Below are 6,768 nucleotides of genomic sequence, written 5' to 3'. Positions count from 1 at the left end.
GGCGAACCAGAGCAGCGCATGGAAACGCCATTTACCTTCCCGCCAGAGTGGTACCTATTTATCTACTTGCACTTTGACGTGCTTTCGAACTCCTAGGCTGGCAGGAACAGGGACCGAGCAACAGGAGCTCGACCCGTCGCGGGGATTCGAACTACCGACCTTCTGATCGGCAAGTCCTAGGCTCTGTGGTTTAACCCACAGCGCCACCCACGTCCCTATTCTTTCAGGATACTCCATTGCATTCTTCCTCTGCCATATGTTCTTGTTGTTTCCCACTTCTGCATTTAGCCAGCCTTCCATGGGTGCTGAGCATGCTCAGTCATCAACAAGCTGTTTGGGGTTGAGTTGCTCCAGGTGGATTTTATCTGCTAAAGCATGCTAACCTCTCCTCTTTGTGTGTGTGTGTGTGTGTGCATTGCAGAAGCACCTGGCCTGGTGTGGTGAAGCCAGCAAGACAGTTGGGAGCTCGGGGCTCTGCAGGCACGCCAGTGGATGTTGCTGCTTTGGCTGCATCTACATTGCGATGTGAGTGGCGCTGTGGTCTAAACCACAGAGCCTAGGGCTTGCTAATCAAAAGGTTGGCGGTTCGAATCCCCGTGATGGGTTGAGCTCCTGTTGTTCGGTCCCAGCTCCTGCCCACCTAGCAGTTTGAAAGCATGTCAAAGTGCAAGTAGATAAATAGGTACCACTCTAGAAGGAAGGTAAACGGCATTTCTGTGCGCTGCTCTGATTCGCCAGAAGCGGCTTAGTCATGCTGGCCACATGACCCGGAAGCTGTCTGCAGACAAACGTCGGCTCCTTGGCCTATAGAGTGAGATGAGCGCCACAATCCCAGAATCATCCGTGACTGGACCTAATGGTCAAGGGTACCTTTACCTTTACATTGAGAGAACTGAGCTTGCTTATTATATGACTGGTTCACATGTGCAAGCCACCGCTTGATACTACAGTGGTACCTTGGGTTACATACGCTTCAGGTTACAGACACTTCAGGTTCACTCCACTAACCACTTCACTCTACTAACCCAGAAATAGTGCTTCAGGTTAAGAACTTTGCTTCAGGATGAGAACAGAAATCATGCTCTGGCAGTGCGGCGGCAGCAGGATGCCCTATTAGCTGAAGTGGTGCTTCAGGTTAAGAACAGTTTCAGGTTAAGAATGGACCTCCAGAATGAATTATGTACTTAACTTGAGGTACCACTGTACAGTCAATGAGTTGTTTGCATGTAGGTATGACCTGCGTTTCAATTTAACATTTGTGGGGGTTTAGCAGTCCCTGTGGTTGGGCAGAGCCACTCGCCTGGCACTGGTGTTGCTGCTGGTTACCTGGACAGTGCTGGGGCAGGGAGATGGCGAGGTCAAGGCTGCACCAGTGCACCAGTGGAGCCAGTCCAGGACTCCCACCAGGGAGTCACAGCCTTGCCAGCCCCTTTCTTCACCCCAGCCCCATCCAGATGAGCTGGTCTGGTGAGGGAAGCCCCATAACTCCACCCCAACACCATCACTACTGATTTGGTCCATTAGCCTGTTGGTCCATTAGCCGCCTCCATCTTTTCCGCTTGGTTTTTTTCATCACTTGACGACTTAACGGTTGACAACCTGCAGCTGAACATGAGAACTGACTGTTGTTGTGTCTGCTGTGGATATATGGACAGTTATCTGTGGAGATTGGTAATGAAACATTCTCTCTCTCTCACACACACACACACTCAAGTCGTTGGTACTTGACATTCAAGCAATGCACATGTTTCGCTCCATAAGACGCACCTGACTATAAGACGCATCTAGTTTTTAGAGGAGGAAAACAAGAAAAAAAATATTCTGAACAAAACAGTGGATGTATGATTTTTGTGGTGCATGCTGTGGCCACAGACATAATATAATAATAATAATAATAATAATAATAATAATAATAATAATAATAATAAATTTATTTATATCCTGCCCTCCCCAGCCAAAGCTGGGCTCAGGGTGGCTAACAACAATCAAAATAATCCAACAGTATGTGATCTGATCGTGAATTTGGGGTGACCCAATGCAAAAATCCTGAGGATCCATGTGCTTTTACCTCCCCCCTCCCAGGCAGCCTCCTTTATCTCTAGAGTCCCTTATCTCCCTTCTGATCGCTTGCTGATCAGCTGCTCAGTGGTTTTGTTTCAACACCCCCTTCCCTCTTTCTAAAAATAAAAGCACGATCTGCTTTTTCCCCCTGGGCAATTTGGTTCCAGGGACCATGCATTTGCTCCATAAGACGCACAGACATTTCCCCTTACTTTTTAGGAGGAAAAAAGTTTGTCTTATGGAGGAAAAAATACGGTATGCGTGTAAAGGCCTTAGTGCACTGGTTGGCATCAAAACCTATTCTTGGGAATACTCTCTGTGTGAGAGCCAGTTTGGCAGAGCTGACACCATTTTGCTGCATGGTGCAAGGGAAAAGGTGGAAGGGTTATGGCGGCTTGGGGACAGAGAAGCTGCTTCGCATGCAGAAGGTCTTAGGTTCTGCCCCCAGGATCTCTAGGAATGTCCCCTCTCTGAAACCCTGGAGAGCTACTGCCAGTCAGTGTAGATGGCATTGAGGTTGATGGAGCAATGGTCTGACTTGTATAAGGCAGCTGTCCTGGTTCCACTCAAAACCCAGAGGCAGAGGCACGACTTGAAGGAGGAGGACTTCAAAGGGCCGGGGTTGCCATGGCAGCTGTCACTCCCGCGATTTCCATGGCAATGAGGTGGAAAGGGGGGGAGGTACTGGGCTGGCTGAGTCGCAGCTGGGGAGCAAGTCCAGGCTCCCCTCTTGGAAAGGGCTGGGTGGCAGCAGGGATTGTTCAGCGGGCCTTTGCAACCAGAGCACCAGCCATGGTGGCCCTCAAGGTTGGAGACAAGTTGAAGAAGAAGAAGAGTTTGGATTTGATATCCCGCTTTATCACTACCCGAAGGAGTCTCAAAGTGGCTAACATTCTCCTTTCCCTTCGTCGCCCACAACAAACACTCTGTGAGGTGAGTGAGGCTGAGAGACTTCAGAGAAGTGTGCCTAGCCCAAGGTCACCCAGCAGCTGCATGTGGAGGAGCAGGGAAGCGAACCCAGTTCCCCAGATTACGAGTCTACCACTCTTAACCACTACACCACACTGGCCCAGTGTGGAGGTCTACTAGGGTGACCCTGGCAACAAGGTGAATGTGGTGAGCCTCTTCACAGGCAAGAAGGGGATCTTGTTTGGGGTGCCTGGTGCGTTCACTCCAGGTTGTTCAAAAACCCACCTCCCAGGCTATGTGGAGAAGACAGGACAGCTGAAAGGCAAAGGAGTGGAGGTCATCGCCTGCTTGTCTGTCAATGACGTCTTCGTCATGAGCGAGTGGGGAAAGGCTCACAAAGCCAAGGGAAAGGTGCGGATGTTGGCTGATCCCACAGGAGCATTTGAGAAGGCTACAACCCTGTTGCTGGACAAAGAGTCACTCTGGGAACTTTTTGGGACTTAACAATCCAAACGGTTCTCTTTGGTAGTCCAAGATGGTGTGGTGAAGGCCCTCAACATAGAAGAGGATGGCACAGGCCTCACCTGCAGTTTGGCCAACAACATCCTATCTCAGCTCTGAGACCTGGGACACCGTGGCTGTTAACCCATCTCCTAAACCCTAACAGCAAGAGACGCACAAAACCACCCAACTTCACCTGGTTCTTATTATGCAGAAGGGATGGTGGGCTGGTTTATTTCCCCCTCACAGCTTCTAGGATTTGGCCTTTACAAGGGCAGGGATATGTATGTATGTAGCTGCTTTGAATCCCTTCTCTGTCTTGACTCTGTTATCTTGGACATTATTGCCTGAAATAAAAATTATACTGGGGGGGGGGACCACAGAAGCAGAAGGTGTTGCTTGTAAGAAAGAGATCTTTATTCAGGCAAGCCATGATACAGGCTCAGCAGAGAAGGCACAGGGCTTAGGAGTCACAATTCAGGAGTTTAGGAGCAGAGCGATAAGTTCAGAACTGGACAGAAGCAATGAAGATGTCCCAACAAGTTCACCCACCCCTCCTGCCTAGCTTCAAAAGATGAAGTATGGCATGCTCAGGTGTGAGACTCTCTTGACACTGTGGGAATGTCAAGCTTACAAGCACACACTTTATTGGGGCAGGTGGTTCTGCTCCCATCTGTGAAAGCAGAGTCTAGTTCTAGCCAACAAGGTTGCATCCTACTGCTCAGACTCTAGTTCAGTCATTGCGGCTTCCTGTTCAGCCCTTCCCAGCCAGCACTGAGGCTCTCCACTCCACAGAAGGGTTGGAGGGGAGAGCCAGAATCCCTGATCCCTGCTCCAAAGCAACTGAAGCTGGGATAGAAAAGGGAGACCTTGAAGAGCAAGTGCCGGTCAAATTAGACAATGCTGAGTTAGAGAGACCAATGGCCTGACTCACGATAATGCAAATTTGTGTGCTCTTGTCAGGAATGTCCCAACAATAAGGGACTGGCATAACAAGCTACAGGAATTTGCTGAAATGGCACAGTTGACAAATAGCCTGAGAGGCAATTCAAAACAAAAAATTATGGAAAAGTGGGATAGATATAAGATATATGTTCAAAAATACAGTAAAGGTTCACTATCTATGCTAGCATTCGATTGACGTTGGAGAGAGACTGCGTTGAGAAATTAAGACCAAGGGTACATATTGATATAGGAATGTATTAGATAAAATGTAAATAAATATACAATAATAAGAGTACATTCATTTGTAAAAAAGGAATATACAATGGGATAGACAGGAAGTCCAAAGTGCTGGTACATATATGATTTTGGAATAGTTTTTTGTCCTTGTTTTTTTTCTTTCTTTTAGTATATAAACTTTGTATACATGTTGAAAATTATAGTATAATAAGTCTTGTGATGTAATATGAGAATGTTTACTGAGGTAGCATAAGAACTTTAATAAATAAATAAAATTCAAAAAAAAAGAAATGTCTATTGGTGGTACAGATCTGCCCCCTCCAAAATAATATTAATCTGGTCTCCAGTAGTAGTAGCCAATTTCATGCACAGTCATTGAAAATTTGGCTCACAAGTCCATTTTTTAAGCAGGGGAAGTGGTGAGCTTCCATTTGTATTTCATTCACTTTTATAAATCATATCACCATCTCATGAGTTGTCTGGAAAGGCAACAGCCAATCGACTCTTAAGGGGAACTTTCAGGAAAGGAGTCTTTTCTTGCTGTTTTCCTTCTTGTACATTTCTTTGAGAACTTACTGAAAGGCAAATTCATACATGCGGAAATGAAATGAATCACACTGTCAGTCGCCGGCCCCAGTCACGGCCACCTCTTAGCGCATTATCTCAAAGCATCTAAAAGCATGTGTCCTGGTTAGGCCACCAGTCATTTTATATAGCCTGGGCATCAATGCAAGGATTGGGTTGTCTTTGCCCCCAGAACAGGGTTCTGCTACTCTGCAAATTGTATGGAAGTGAGAGCTGGACCATGAAGAAGGCTGATCACCGAAGAATTGATGCTTTTGAATTATGGTGCTGGAGGAGACTCTTGAGAGTCCCATGGACTGCTAGAAGATCAAACCTATCCATTCTTAAGGAAATCAGCCCTGAGTGCTCACTGGAAGGACAGATCCTGAAACTGAGGCTCCAATACCTCATGAGAAGAGAAGAGTCCCTGGAAAAGACCCTGATGTTGGGAAAGATGGAGGGCCCAAGGAGAAGGGGACAACAGAGGACAGGATGGTTGGACAGTGTTCTCGAAGCTACCAACATGAGTTTGACCAAACTGTGGGAGGCAGTGGAAGACAGAAGTGCCTGGCGTGCTCTGGTCCAGGGGGTCACGAAGAGTCGGACACGACTAAACGACTAAACAACAACATTAATTTAGGGATCACCAACATGGTGCTGCTGGTCGCAGAGGTACCCCTGAGGCCTCTGAGATCCCCACTTACTGGTCAGTGAAAGTGGTTACCATTTTCTCTCTTGAAAAATACATAGAACTGAAAGAGGAAGTTGGACGTCTGAAACACTTTCCCACTTCCTCTTTTGGTTCTACATCGTTTTTCAAGGCTCAGATTAGCTCTGCTAGATTTGACGTTTACTCAGATCCCTTGGGGAAATGAAATGTGTGCATGCCCAATTTCCTCTCCATGTCTGATCTGGAGAGGGAGAGGGGGAAAAGGACAGCGAGTCCAGAATCAAAGAGTGAAAGTCATTCCACATGCAGCAATCTGAATGAAAAGAGCAATATCTCCAAGAATATGCATCAATTTCCAAAACTGCCTGGTTAAATTTAAAGAAAGGTGTGTGTGTGTGTCCCCTGAGTGAACATGTATTTCCACAAGAGGGATGTGTTGTGTAGTTTCCTGACGTTGGGTTTGTGCTTTGGTATGGCTGCACAGCAGACAGAAATCCATCCGAGGCCCCTTTCTCCATGCCAGGAAGAGCTGCAGCTGCTGAATTTCTGCCAAGAAAAATAGTATCTAAGGGGAAAGACAGGCATGGAGTGGTAGAGTGATAAGTGCTGTACCAATAAGATCCAGGAAGCCATGAGATATGTATGTCCCCCATCAGTGCCTTGACTTCATTTGATGGTAGTACAGTGGTGTCTTGGTTCTCAAACGCCTTGGTACTCAAACAACTTGGAACCCAAACACTGTAAACCTGGAAGTAAATGTTCCGGTCTGTGAACTTTTTTCAGAAGCTGAACGTGCTCCGTTTTGAGTGCCACACATCCGTTTCGAGCGTTACGCTGGGGCCTGTCTGTTTTTGCTATTTATTTTGCCTTTTTGTTTTTGC

General features: G+C 47.0%; 1 pseudogene; it reads left to right on the top strand.

Annotated features, from left to right (window-relative positions):
* Positions 1 to 2,653: 2,653 nt before the first annotated feature.
* On the top strand, positions 2,654 to 3,824 carry LOC128423140 (peroxiredoxin-5, mitochondrial-like; annotated as a pseudogene).
* Positions 3,825 to 6,768: the final 2,944 nt, after the last annotated feature.

The sequence above is a fragment of the Podarcis raffonei genome, chromosome 11 (genome assembly GCF_027172205.1).
Source record: "Podarcis raffonei isolate rPodRaf1 chromosome 11, rPodRaf1.pri, whole genome shotgun sequence".
Taxonomy (NCBI): Eukaryota; Metazoa; Chordata; class Lepidosauria; order Squamata; family Lacertidae; genus Podarcis; species Podarcis raffonei.
Note: the sequence above shows the minus strand (reverse complement) of the source record. Positions and strands in the feature narration are given on the sequence as shown.